Raw genomic sequence first — 15,130 nt, forward strand, 5'->3', positions numbered from 1 at the left:
TATAGACTCTTGGACTCACTTCAGTATATGCCACCTCATTGGGATCTTCGTAGTCTGTGACCAACTTCTTCAATTTAGGCTCACTGTCAATTCGGATCTAGTTACTTACTCCTTTCCAGGGAAGACATAAGTATGTAAAATGGGTAGAGAAGTAACCTCACAAATTTTTTGAGAAATCTCTACTGAGAAGCATCCCATATACTTTAGGAATATCAACCACTTGTATATCAATATAATGGGATATACATGGATCAATGCCCAATTGGATGTATACGTCTTTCAATTCCCCAATCATATTGACCTCAGTCTTATCCAATTGTACTACCTTGTTGTTTGCATGCACTAGGTTGAGACCAAGCTTCTAACATATAGAGTAAGGCATTACATTCCCATATGCACCTGAATCTATCAAACAGTTATGTAAGTTCTTTCCACATATCTTCAAACTGAGTAGAAATGGTGGGTTCTCAATGGCATCATTACTGACATTAGCATTGACTTCATTTAAATCGGTCATCTTAACCTCATTACTCTGAGATTCCAGTTGTTCCAACCTCTTGAGAAGAGCCTTATTTTGTTCTGGGAAATATCTCAGTACTTCTATTAGGGACATAGTTGTGGCAGTCCTCTCCATCTCCTTAGTAACGTCAAAAGACCCTTTTACAATATATTTTTGGCCTTGACCTTGTCTAGGATGTGTTCCTTGAAAAGATTGAGGAGGGAGGGGATTGTTACTTTCATTTATATCAGGAGGTACCAATCCACCCCTTGGGGGAGGTGGTTCTGTCAATGGTGTCTTGCCTTGATTTCTAAGGTTGTAATTATTCCCAATTTGAAAAGATTGTGCATCATAGACACATGGTTCACCTTCTTCTTCAGGTTGGAACTCTTTGTAGAGGAATGTGTCAACCAAAATTTTTGTATTGACCTTCTCTGGTTCCTCATTAGGGCACCCTATCAGTTGAGAATCAACTTGAGAAATCCTAATGATCTTTTCAAATTGGGCACAATTGGCTTTCGAATGCGATGTTGTATCGTGCAACCTACACCAATTAGTTAGTAAATTCATATCTGCTAGGTTAACACTTTGTGAGTTATTATGGTTGTCTCTCCCATCCAGATTATCATGGTTTACCCCACCATTGTTTGGACTTGTGTTCTATTGTCTATTATATGGCTTGAAGTTATAACTTTTGTTTTGATTTTGGTTATTGGAGCCTCACTGGTTATTATATGTTTGGGACTGGTTATACCCTCCTGGAGGATTCATCTTCAGCTAACTCAAATCTGAAGTAACTTGTGAAATCATTTTCTTTAATGCCTCTACTTCAGCAGATAGGTGTGACCCTTGACTCTCAGGCATCATAGTTGGGGCTTGGTTTGCTGCCTGGGGATTACCAAATTGTTGATTTGTCCCTTGTACCTGACCAGCGTACTGTGTTTGGATAGGGGCAGCGTTAGTATTTTTCTGCCAAGTTAAAGCTTGAGTAGCAAACAGTTGATTCATCCCTTGTACCTGAGGTTGAGGTGCATAGATTGGCACCGGGTTCATTGTTGGGGCTCCTACTGGTTGATGTGATGGCACCTCGGGGAGTTGGTTGGAATTCCCTTGATTGACTCCTATGGGTAAATTGTATCCAATCCCCCTAGGTATTTGATTCTGTGAGATTTTGCCAAGATCAAGAGGCAATGGAAAGCACAAATAAGAGAGAACAAAATAGATGATAGAAATAAACTATATTCTATCAAGATGAAAAATATGATCAACTAGATCATTAAACATTCGTTACAATGAATATAAGCCTACTTATATAGGCAAGGCTATATGGATATGTGAGCACACAAACATGACATGTTGCTCAATAAGAAACAAGGGTAGGTAGGAAATAGGTGTGGGTAGGTAGGAGAAACAATATAATAGTCCACATGAGGTGGGTCACCCACTGAATGTGCAGTGTAACAACAAGATCAACACCATAAAAGGTGGAAATTCTCCTACACACACTATCCCAATGTGGCACAAACACCCAAGTGTCTCATACCCAAACTACTATGAAATGCATTTCCTAAGTAAACTTAAGTAAGTGTAATAATATCCAAGATGAATAATTATTTACACCAACAGATTCAACTCTTGGTTCATGTTGATGGCTAATGCATAAACCTTTGCCAAGGTATTCCTTTGATCTTTTGGTGCACTCTTTTTGATAAACATGGAACTCCATGGGTCGATGGCTCTCAAATATGAGTCAATTTCAACATGTGTTGCCACTTGATAAGGAGTCGGTAACCTCTTATACGCCCTTTGAAAGTTGGTATTAAAAGTTGTCAAAGGCACATTTGGTAACTTTTTAAGAGAGGTAAACTGATGGTACAACATTCTGGGATCATCATATACTCAAAACTGATCAATAAAAGCCTTTTCCAAAACATCCCAACCATTGATAGAATTCGCAGGAAAGGTTAAATACCAGTTATATTCATCTTCCCCAAGTGAATATCGGAAGAGTCTACACACCACATCTTGATGTTCTATGTTATTGTGAACTACCACATCCTTGAATGCTCCAATGTGCTCGTTTGTAGTCCTAGGTCCCGTAAAGTAGAACTTACTATATAACTTATCTGGGTTCCTAGGCAAGTCATAAATTCCTCCAGGTCTGTTTCCCAATAGCGTGTGATCCTAGTTGAAGTAGGCCATTGCAAGTGGTGATGGTGGATGTTGAGTTGTGAAAGGTGTAGAGATGGGTTGAGGGCTAGGGATTAACTAGTCCTCCACGTTGGGTCTAGATAACTGCGTTGGTGAAGATGTTGAAGGCTTTCCTTTAGCTTTATTCCTTTTCTTCCTAGACACAGGACCTAACTCTATGAAGTCTGAAGGAGAAGAGTTACTCCTAAGAACCCTGTAAAACCTCTCTGGAGAAACAAATGATATACGATCCAGCTTAGTACTTCAATTTCTCAGTTGTGGAGGAGGTGGTTGTGTGAATGGTAAACGTCTGTCTCCTGTGAATACCACATCAAGCCATAGTATGACCATGAGATTGAAAATTAAAGGGGATTAGTAGCTTGGCCCTCTTTCTAGTGCCATTTTCTGTTGATGAGTGTTTTAACAAACTCACCAACAGTCAAGTAGTTTATGGCGACCACTTACCACCTCCCCTAAAAAGAAATAAGTTTTGAGAAACTAACTAGTACAAGGTCTCTATAGTCAAGTCTTGATAGTGATGGGAAACTCAATGGTTGATGCAGTTGTACCTGTTAAGGGTCCTACTAGTTAAACGAATTCCAATAACTTCCAATAACTTCACTTTTTTTTTGTATTTTATGATTTAAAACTCTTTTGAAATAAACTATGAAGGATAGATCAAGGAAAAAAGAAAATAACAATGAAACTAATGCAATCACAACTTAATGAACTACTCAATTAGTACCCTGCAATCCAAAAAATCATCAATATTATTAAAACCAACATTAAATAGCGGACCTCCAATAAACCTGCAAAGTCAGCAACCTCACAAATTCATGGCAAGAATATCACCACAATATCGTCTATCCCAGTAATTCTCATACACTACTTACATGTGCAGTATGATTCATAAAGCAATAAACATAAGACCAGAACAAGTCGTTGATTTCAAACAATAGACATAACCAGACTACAAGGAACAAATTAATAGCACATACACATAGATCAGGAAATATATAAGTTGTTTCTTGTATTAACTTCAAAGAATGTATCACAAAAATATTCTAATTCATAACAATCTGCATAAAATAATCTAAAATATCTAAGTGGGCCTCAAATCATCAATTGTGGACCCTTAAAAATGAATCAAAATCTCCAATTTATAGAGTTTCTTGCTTACTTTTTAGGAAATAAACCTATCTAAATTAAGCTCTTAAAAATTAAGGAGTCATAGTTGACATGCAAGTCTTTTCCTTAGACTCTAGTTAACTATTACGAAATTGGAACTAGGTGAGCATTACAAAAATGGTGCTACATGAGCCAAGCTTTCGTAGTCATGCAAAATTTGCTCAAAACTAAAGTGTAAGTTGGAGGTGCAATTGAAGTCCCAATGTAGTGTCATACAAAATTCCTTCAAAAATTCATGCTATCATTAGCAACCGTATGTTTATCTTTCGCTTCTTTTTATTGGTCTTGTAGTTGCTAATGATACATGCAATCACTTTAGCGGGAGGGTCAGCAACATGTTTGATTCTAAACTTATACTTCCTCAAAATATCCTATGCATTCTTTCTTCTACCTTCCAACTTTTCTACTATCTCTAAGGCCTGTTGACATTGAGTTATCAAATACGTATACCTATCCATTAACACAACATCAAACTAAGCAGGAGCTGCAAGATAATGTGTCTCATATGCATCCCATTGGCAGAGTACCTTTTCCTCCTCCATATGTCCAGCATTGGTTATACCAAGCCCAAAAACTCCTACTAACTGCCCTACAAACTTCACGTACTTCTCTAATACACTGAGAAGGGGAGACTGAATACATGTTATATATTTCCCATATTGTTGGATCATTTCAATCTTCAACTCCAAAATGTATATGTAGGATTGTAAATTTTTACAACTATCTCCACCTAAGAGGTCTTCTCTTATTATAACTTCTTCCCCAAGATCCAAAACTTAATTCAAAACTTGAAACTGTTTGCCAAAAATGTTGAGCTTCCGCTCCCACTGCCGAAAACAAGAAGCTAACACTCCTCCAACCTGCATGGCCTTTTCATATTCTCTCATGGTGTTTTGAAAAATAAATCTAATTTTAGAGGCATTTTTTTAAGCCCATGCCTTTGTTGTAGTTACCACTTGCCTTACTTCAACCAGCGCTTTTATATCTCCTTCTGGGAGTGATGAGGTTGAAGGTAGATTGTCATCTATATCTGTATCTAGGGGCTTATCCATCTCTACCAATAGCTGCTTATGTTGTTCCAGTTGTGCCTTGACCTCTGAGTGGGAGATGTGCTCCTTTTTTATTCGGCCCCTAATGACACTAGTAGCAAATTCCAATGTATCTAACTCTCCCAACTTGGTCTATTTACCCAATTTCACCTGTGACACCTGGTATATCACAGAGTCTTGACCTTTAGCTTGTGTTGGAACTGCTACATCAGCAATCACTTCACCAGAACCTATCCTTGACAAATGATGCATTGTCTTTGCCTTCTTTGTTTTTCGTGGTTCTTCAGTGATGACCTATTCTAGTGTAACCTTCGGGAGCTCAACTTTCTTCTTCTTCTCGAAGGTGAAATTTAGCCATTGTGGCACATCCTTATCCTTTTCACCTTCATGTGGCATGATATTGGCAGTCACCATGTGTACCTCTAACTGCTCTTCTGCTTCATCCTTCTCTTCTTCTTCTTGCTCTGGGGTTTGAATATCTCGGGTTGATGTACCCGGTTGAATTTGGGTGGTTCAGAGAGTGGTATCAATATTTAATTGTTGTTTCTTATGTATCTCTCCTGACTTATCAATTATTTCTTCTTCAAACTCCCTATCTCTTGTATCTATTTCCTCCATACCTTGTTTGGCAGCTATCTCTTTTAGTAAATCTTCTTGGTCTTTTGGAGTTAAGACCAATCTTTCATCCTGTGAATTATTAGGCTCGTTGTGTTCCCTCTCTCCCCCAAGTGGTTGCTCAACTAGTTGACCTTGTTTATCAATGTCCATGGGGTCAACCGGTCCCTGTTTCTTGAACTTGGTAAACTTCTTTTCTTTCTTCTTTTCAGTCCTTCTTTGTACCAATTGTACCACAAGCTTCTCATCTTCTTCATCAAAATCTGACTCAATGTTATGAATACTTATATTTTCTATAGCGAGAGTGAATATTGTGGTTACTTGAGGTAATGTTGTTGATGTTGTTACAAAAATGTTGGGTGGTGTTGGCAGAGGGGTTCTAGTGGTTGACGTTAAAATTGGAGCCTGTGTGGTTGTTGTTGGTGGGGGCTGAGTAGATGCACTTGTTGTATCAGGAGGAGGCTATGTACTTTCATTAGCTTTCCCTTGTTCATCTTCCTCCTAAGTGCCCTCTCCTGGCCTTTTCCCAATTGTTGTCATAGCAGGATGTGCCTTTGCCAATGGCCCAACTCCTAACCCTTCTCTTACTCTAAAATTAGCAGCCTTCTTCAAAATTTTGGCCTTCCTCATTTGTTCCTTGACTTGCTTCAGGAGTTCCTCAGTACTTTCTTTAGGTTGGGTAGCCTCTTCTGGCTATGTAGAAGTATTATTTTTGGAGCTCGACCTTTTCCTGCGAGCATACTCTTTATGAGCCCTTTACTGAGGAACGCCGAAGAATGATTCATTTTTCTTCCCCTTTGAAGTGCTCGACCTAACCCTCAAACTTAGCCACTGCCTATTTCTATCTATAATAGTTTGAGTTACTATATCTATATCCAACTCTTCATGCCCCAACCATCTAATTGGAGAGAGGGGCTTCTTATCAATTTCATGTTCCTTGTATGTAGAATCTAACAATTTACCATTATCCCTTAATTCTTTAGGGAGATTGGTCTTTATTTCAAAATTTCTTATTTATGGCACCGAGAGTCTAGAATGTTTTTTCTCTCTGACTTCAAAACTGTCTTGGAGGCTCGCCCAAAAATCCTCCAATCTTGGCTTATGCCCCTCATATGCCTTCGGCATTATTTGCTTCAATTTGTCATATGGGTCATAGTACTCTCGAGCATATTGAATTCTTTTAAATTTAAATCTTGTAACTCCTGCTCCACTGGCTTGGCCACCTGAATCTTGGAACATGAAAAGTAACCAATACAAATTGAAAAATCCACACCTGGCTTATGTTTTGTAGACAATAGTGGTTGTAACCCCAACATCTACCTAACATACTCCAGGAGTATTATTTGGTCATTGCAGTATTTGGGTAGCAACATAGAGTTCCCTATAAATCCATTGACCCTGATATATATGGAACGTTGGTTCTGAATGAACCAACATACCCATTCCTTGATTATTGCCATGGCTTCTGGGCTTATTATATAACTTGTATCACTTGTGAGTTTGATGATGACAGGGAAAAGGAAGGCATCATTTATTCTTTTGTAATGTGCCTTTGTGTTGACTAGAGGGAGTTGAGTGTAATATTCCCACACCTTCTTTTGTCCTTACTCATCTCCGAGCTAACCCTTTGTTTGCAACCTTGGAAATTTGTCTGCTCGGGAAGCTCCCTATATAACATATGAGGTGAAGAAGAATTTCTTTGTTCTATGCACATCAACCAATTGCTTATGTATATTTTCTGATAAGATTTCAGCCCAATCAAAATATTTATTTCCAATCAGAATAGTAGTTGATGCTCTGCAAAAAGGATTAGAAAATCTGTTTGATGGCAACACACACAAGAGCACAAGAAACAAACGTTAGTGTTAGCAACAAAAGATTACCCTAAACAGGCATATCAAGAGAGATATTAAGCATGAAATAGAAAGCATATAAACATAGAATAAAATAGCTAATCAAGATGCTCATAGTTGCTCCTCCCTTGTTCCTCTCCTCTCCAAGTCCCAAATGAGTGTAGCTCTCAGCTTTTAGCACTAGCCATGGATGCCATATGGAGATTCAAGATAGTTGAATATGATAAGCAAATGCTATGCAAGTGTAGATAGTGATGCTATGAGAAAGCTCTATGCTAATACCAGTATAACAACAATACTCTAATGCTTCTCTCTTTTTGCTTGAGGAGAAGGGTTCTATTTATAGAAGAAATGGGGAAATGAAGGGTTAAGATTGAATGGTTTAATCAAGGGCCAAGTTTGAAATTTGGGGATCCATGTGCACAATTGGCACCAATAAAATGGTGACAAGTGTCAATCATAGGATTGGGTTGAGAGAAGAGGTTGGAGGCATTAAAGGCCTGAGAAGACCTCATGGTTATCTAGAGGCTAAGGGTCAAGTCCAAATTAAGATTACCCACTGGATTAAGAGTTAATCCAAGGATAAACCTTTGTGCAAATGTTTAAGAGATAATCATGGTCAAAGCATTAATGGCCTGATGAGACCTTTGGGTTGGGTAGAGGTTGAGTCAAAACAAATGTTTTAACCATGTGGGAGGGTTTGAGGTAACCATTAATGGTTATTGGAGACTTTGGGGATTAAGTGGTTGAAGGTTGAAAGCCTTCAATGGTTATCAAAGACTTTGAGCCACTTAGTGGTTGAAGGTTGAAAGCCTTTAATGGTTATCAAAGACTTTGAGGGTTTGAGAAGTGACTTCCCTTTTGCTTAGGAATGTGAAAAAGTTTAGAGAAGGGGTTAGGTTATTTAGAAGTGATTAGAAAATTCTAGAAGGGGTTTAGGCATGCAAGTGGATTTTGTAGGAAAATGCAAGTGGGAGAAATTTTGGTATTTTCAATTAAAATAAAATCATTTATTTCAATTAAATGGTGTAATTTGCATTTGGATAAATATTCAAATAAATATTAATTTATTTAAATGAGAAAAAGGAAGATAAAGCATTAAAATGCTTGAAGACTTTGAGGGAAACCATTAAAGGCTTGAAGACTTTAAGGAAAACCATTAAAGTCTTAAGAAGACTATAGAAGGAAGCCATCAAGTTTGAAGACTTTAAAGCCATCAAGTTTGAATACTTTAAGGGAAACCATTAAAGGTTTCAAGTGGGTGAGGATAAATAGGATTTTAAATAAATAATTTATTTAAAATAGTTGTGCAACTTGCTTTTGTAGGAAAATAAAAGTGGGTGGAGGATAAAGGTGATTTAAATAAATTATTTATTTAAAATAATTGTGCAACTTGCTTTTGTAGGAAAATACAAGTGGGTAGAGGATAAAGGTGATTTAAATAAATGTTAATTTATTTAAATGTGAGAGGTGGGATTTTGAGGGATTTAAATAAATATTAATTTATTTAAATGTGAGAGAAGATTTAATTAAACAAATATGATTTATTTATTTAATTAATGGTCTGAATTTGGTTAAGTGAATTAAATCAAATAAATTGAATAATTTATTTAATTAATAGGAGAAGAGGGTTAAGATGAATTAATTAAATATTAATTTAATTAATTATTAGTTGATGGTTAAATAATCAAATAAATACTAAGTATTCATTTAATTAAGTGGACAGATTTATGTGACTACAGTAGTCATATAGTGAATCATCCATGGATGGAAATTTTGGCAATCTATCTTGCCCAAGGCCTTTCCTAGCATAATAATCACGTCACATTGTGGCTCCTTGAAATCAACCCTTAGAATATCATTGGCCTTCAATCCTATTTTCCTCTCCTCCTCGAGCCAATTTTCATTCATGTGTCTTTTACTCAAGGCGGTATCCCTATTCCACACCTCTTGAGCTTCCTCCTCAATTGTCAACAGCATCTCTTCCTCTCTTGAACGAATACCAAAATCAAATCCTAGCATATTTGCTTATAAATCTATTACTATCCTGCCTTGATCATCTATGCACTTCCTAGTGTTTGCATTGTAGAATTGTGCCATGGTCACAATGAATTCAGGGGCTTTGATAGATTAAGGAAAAATTATTGCTTTTACTTGCCCTGATCTCTTGATTCTCCTATAAGGAGCCTATAGCCTTGGTTTATCCAATTGTGTTCTAATATCCTCTAATTCAACATGTCCCACCTCTATGTCAGTTACCCATTTGATTTGATCATCTAGTTTGGAAACATAAAGCTGCCCTTGATAATGGTACTTCATGGTTACGGGGAGTTTATCCAATTCCTTCCCTCTCTTGCTAGAGGTTGGGTCCATCTAATTCCTCTGATCTGCAAGAAGGAACAACAAATTAGCCTATCACATCATCAAATATATCAATTATATCACCTACTTCGGGACTCCAGGGCTCCAGGGTTCTGAGGTGGCTAACTCTTTCTAAAACAACTAACCTCAGAACTTTGGGGTTCTGAGGTAAGGATGGGCTAAAATAACATGGCCTGGAACTTCGGGGTTCCAAGGTTACGGGGTAGGACAAGATTAAAACAATAAACTCAGAACTCTGGGGTTCTAAGGTTCTGGGGTGGACTAAGCTCAAAACAATAAACTTGGAACTCTGGGGTTCTGGGATTCTAGGGTGGACTAAGTTAGCACATCTCATTCGGGACTTCATGGCTCCAAAGTCTCAAAGTGGTCTGAGTGAAAGCCCAAAAGATGGTCTGGAACTCTGAGGATCTGGGGTTTCAAGTTAAAACAGTGGCCTAAAAGGAAATAACTTTAGAACTTTAGGGTTTGGGGATTCTGAGGTTAGGGGTAGTTTATCCATAGGTCAAAAGGTGGTTTGGAACTTTGGGGATCCGGGGTTCTGAGATAAAAGCACGACCCAAAAAAGATCAACCTTGGGACTCTGAGGATCCGAGATTCCAAGGTTGATTAGAACTATAGAGCCTAGAACTACGGGGATTCGGGGTTTGAAAACCCTAAGGCATGCGGGAATAACTTAAACACACAAAATGAGAAAAGCTGAAAAAATAAAATCTAAGCTAAAGACTAGAAAATCTAAACAAGAAAACACAAAGAGGGCAAAAAAATCTACCAACCTAGCGAAAAAAAAGAAAACCCTCGAAAACTCGGCAATACGGATGCGTGAAGTAGGGAGGCAAAGCTAGGAGGTTGGAAAACTTAAATGCACAAATGAGCTCAAAAAGTTCATTTCCTTTATTTATACCCTGATATTCTGTCTGTATGGTCACCTTAAACACAACCTCAGGAGTTTGGGGCTCTAGACTTCTGAGATAGAAAACACAGAAAGAAAAAGATGCACCTTGAAACTCTGGGCTTCCGGGCTTCTGAAGTGAAAAACAAGAAAACCGCAAGCAAACCTCGGAGCTCCAAGGTTTCGGACTTCCGAAGTAAAAAAGCAAGCAGGACACCTCAGGACTTCGGGGTTCCAAGGTGGAAAAAGAAAAACAAGGAAAACAACTTTGGGACTCCGGGGTTCCGAAGTGAATAACAACAAAACATGAAGAACTCGAAATTCTGGGACTCTGGGATTCTAAGGCTTAAGGTACGACTTCAGGACTCTAGGGTTCCAGGGTTCCGAGGTTGTGACAATCACAAGAAGAAAAAGCCTACCTCTGAACTTCGGGGTAGGATTTCAAAACTAGGCAAAAACTAAAAAAAACAAAGCTACAAAAGCAAAAAAGGGGGGACCCATATTTACAAGACAAGAAAAATAATGGGCCAGGTATGCAGGGCATAATAGGTAGGTTCCCACCATATTTTTTCCCTTAATCAGGTTATCCACGTCAAAATCTTGGTGTTGTGTATGTTGGTTCTATTGTGTTTATCTTTATTCTTGTAGCAGTTGTTTAGATCTAAGATTGTTCTTAATTTAGTTAATCTGGTGAAAAATGATTCACCCCCCCCCCTCAGTTTTCCTTCTTGGTTGCTGCTAACAATTGCTATCAGAGCTAGATCCTTCGAAAGAAGCTTGATCGCTTGAGGAGATCCGAGATGGTAACTTATGTGTTCAAGAAGGAGAGTCCTAGATTTGATGGAAGCAATTACACTATTTGGAAGGACCGGATGGAAGTTCACTTGAAATATCTTGGATATGAGTATTGGAAGATCACAAAGAATGTTTACAATGTTCCTCAAAATGGACCGGTTACTGTTGTTGAGATCAAGGATGCTAAACATAACATAAGAGCTAAGGAAGCATTACTTAGTGCCTTGACCGATTTGGAGATGAGTAATGTGATGGGTTTGCAAACTGCACATGAGATCTGGAAGAAGGTAGAGACCTTGTATGAAGGTGATGACTGGTGCACAAGTTAAAGTTTCTAAGTTGCAGAGTTTGATAGGAAAGTATGAAGCATTAAAGATGGGAGAAGATGAAAATATATCAACCTTTATGGCTAAGGTGAATGATCTTGTCATGAACATCAAATGTGTCAGTGGAACCCTTGAAGAAGATGAGATTGTTGCTAAGGTGCTGAGATCTTTGCCTCCTTCTTACAAACATAAGGTAGTTGCTATTGATGAAATCCAGAGTGTGACTATAGTAACTAGTGACATGTTGGATGGAAATATTACTGCATTTAAGTTGAGTGAATTTAGTGAATCACATGGAAAATCAGAGACTGCATTGAGAGCCTTTGTATCTGGGAAGCTGAAGTATGATCTGGGAGAAAGTTCCTGTTGGGTATCTAAATTTGAAAGAGAAAAGAGAGAGATGGAAGAATAGGAAAGAGAATTGGATGAGATTGAAGCTCTTATTTCTTGGAGATTGCCTAAAGGAGCTAGTAAGTATGCTGGAAAGTTACCTTTTAAATGTTACTCTTGTAATAAAATAGGACATTTTGCTTCTAGGTGCCTTGAGAGAATGTCTAGATATGATAAGCATGATAAATTTGAAAGGCATGATAGATTTGACAAGTACGATAGATATGAGAAGAATGATAAGAGCGATAAGCCCTATAAGCCCTACTAGAAGTATAGAAATCAGAAGAGATTCTATTATATTGTTGATGAAGGTGTGATAGATGAGGAATCAAAGAATGGGAATTTAGAAGATGAATTTGTATTTATTTCTATCAAGGAAGATGATCCGGTATCAGTGAATCCTACAAGCTGAATTATTGAGGAGAAAGCTTTAGCTGCTAAGATTGAAGAGAAATAATAATGGGTGATTGATAGTGGTTGTTCATATCATATCACAGGTGATAAAAGAAAATTTGTGAGTATGGAAAGGTATGATGGTGGAATACTGAGATTTGGAGATGATAAAGCTTGTGTGATTCGAGGTAGAGGTTCTATATCTTTCAATGGTAAGCATAAAACTGATGATGTCTTATATATTAAAGGTTTGAGGCATAATCTTTTGAGTGTTGGACAAATGGTTGAAAAGGGATAGGATTTACAATTCAAGAATGGTAAATGTAAGATCCTAAATGCCTCCAGTATCGAGATTGCATCAAGTACTAAGACTAAAGGTAATATCTTTCACTTGAATGCTAGTGAGAAAAGTTTTTTGATTGCTCAAATTGATGAAAGTTGGTTGTGGCATAGGAGAATGTGTCATGTTAATTTGAACTGCATGATAAGAATAAGTTCTACTCAAGTTGTTAAAGATTTGCCTAAGATTGTGAAGCCTGCTAATCTGGTATGTAAGGAATGTCAGATGGGAAAGCAAACAAGAACTACATTTAAGACTAAGTTGTATTCATCTAATGGATTGCTAGATCTTGTTCATACTAACTTATGTGGTCCTAGTAGAGTGAGAAGTATGTAGGGAGATAGATATTTCATGTTGTTGATTGATGACTATTCAGGGATGATGTCGGTTACCTTCTTAAAGGAGAAATCAAAAGTGTTGGACAAATTCAAGATATTCAAAGCCAGAGTGGAGACTGAGATAGGATTGAAGCTGAAGTGTCTAAGATATGATAGAGGAGGAGAATTTACATCTGGAGAGTTTGATATATTCTTTGAGAGAAATAGAATTAGAAGATAGATATATGCTCATAAAACCCCTCACTAGAATGGAGTTGTTGAAAGGAAAAACAAAACTATCTTGGATGCTGCAAGGACTATATTGATTGAAGGAAACGTTACACAAACCTTTTGGAGAGAAGTTGGTAGCATTGTTGTTTACACATTCAACTGGGTGCATGTTAAAGGTGATTCCATTAAGACTCCTTATAAGCTATGGTTTGGTCATGTTCCTACAGTTAGATATTTTAGAGTTTTTGGAACTAAATGTTATATCAAGAGAGATGAGGATATAGGAAATTTTGATGCAAGATGTGATCAAGGAATATTCATGGGATATTCTACTAAGAGCAAGGCCTACTGGTGCTATCATAAGAGACTGAAGAAGATAGTTGAGAGTGCAGATGTGAAGGTGGATGAATGTCTTGGAAAGAAGATCAGAGCATGCATATATAATTTTGATGATGAAGATATTCCTAAGCATGTGCAAATAAAGATCTTGAAGCATATTGATCCGGTGGAGAGTTAATTTGGATATTGTTCTTGTCGGTGAAGAAGTGCAAGAACCTGAAAAATCAGAACAATCAGGAGACTTTGAGGTATCTGAGATTGAATCATTCAGAAAATCAAATTATTGGTGACAAGAATAAAGGTGTGATGAATAGGAGAAGGATTGTTGTTGAAGAGATATGCTTGATTCCAAAGATTGAACCTAAGGATATGGTTGAAGCATGTAAGGATGAAAATTGGATAAAAAATGATGCAAGGCAAAAGGGGCACAGGGCATAAAACACAAGTTCAAACGTTAGTAGATTAGTTCCAACCAAAACTAAATACAAATGAACTCAAAAACCTTAAGATGCATACCAAGAGAGATATAAAGCAAACAATAAGAAGCATGCATAAACGAAAGAGAGAAAGAAGACTCCCCAAGATGCTCCCAAAGAGGCTCATAGATGTTCCTCCCTTGTTCCTCTCCTCTCCAAGTCCCACATGAGTGTAGCTCTCAGCTTTTAGCACTATCCATGGATGTCATATGAAGATTCAAGATGGTTGTAAATGAAAACAAATGCTTATGCAAGTGTAAATGATTTGCCATGAGAAAGCTCCTAATTAATGTCTATGTGAATCTTAGTATAATAACAATGCAAAATGCTTCCTCCTTTTCTTGAGAAATGAGGTCCTTTTATAGGGAAAAATGTTGATTGAATGGCCAAGATTGAGTGAGCTTGTGAAGGGCTAGGATTGATGGGTTTGTGATCCATTTGATGGCTTTCAACCCAATCCCATGATTGCAAGTGTCAACATGAGATGGCTTGAGAGGAGAGGGAAGAAGCATTAAATGCTAGAGATGACATGAAGGTTACCCTAGGGGGGTTTGTTTAGGCTTGAGTTAGTGGATAAAGCTCTTATCCAAGGGTAAGTGCTTTTATCCAATGGATAAACTCTTGTGCAAGAGTTAATGGAGATAACCATGGTCAAAGCAATGAATGCTTGAAGAGACCCATGAGTTAAATGAGGATTGAGCTAGAGGGAAAGTCTCTAACCATGTGAGTAAGTTGAGTTAACCCTTAATGGTTGTGTAAGAGCCATAAAGGCTTTGAAAGACTTTGGGGGTTAACTTATTGAAGAATAAAAGCCTTTAATGCATTTTAAAGACTTTGAGGCATTTTTGAGAAGTGACC

Source organism: Cryptomeria japonica, chromosome 8, assembly GCF_030272615.1.
Source record: "Cryptomeria japonica chromosome 8, Sugi_1.0, whole genome shotgun sequence".
Taxonomy (NCBI): domain Eukaryota; kingdom Viridiplantae; phylum Streptophyta; class Pinopsida; order Cupressales; family Cupressaceae; genus Cryptomeria; species Cryptomeria japonica.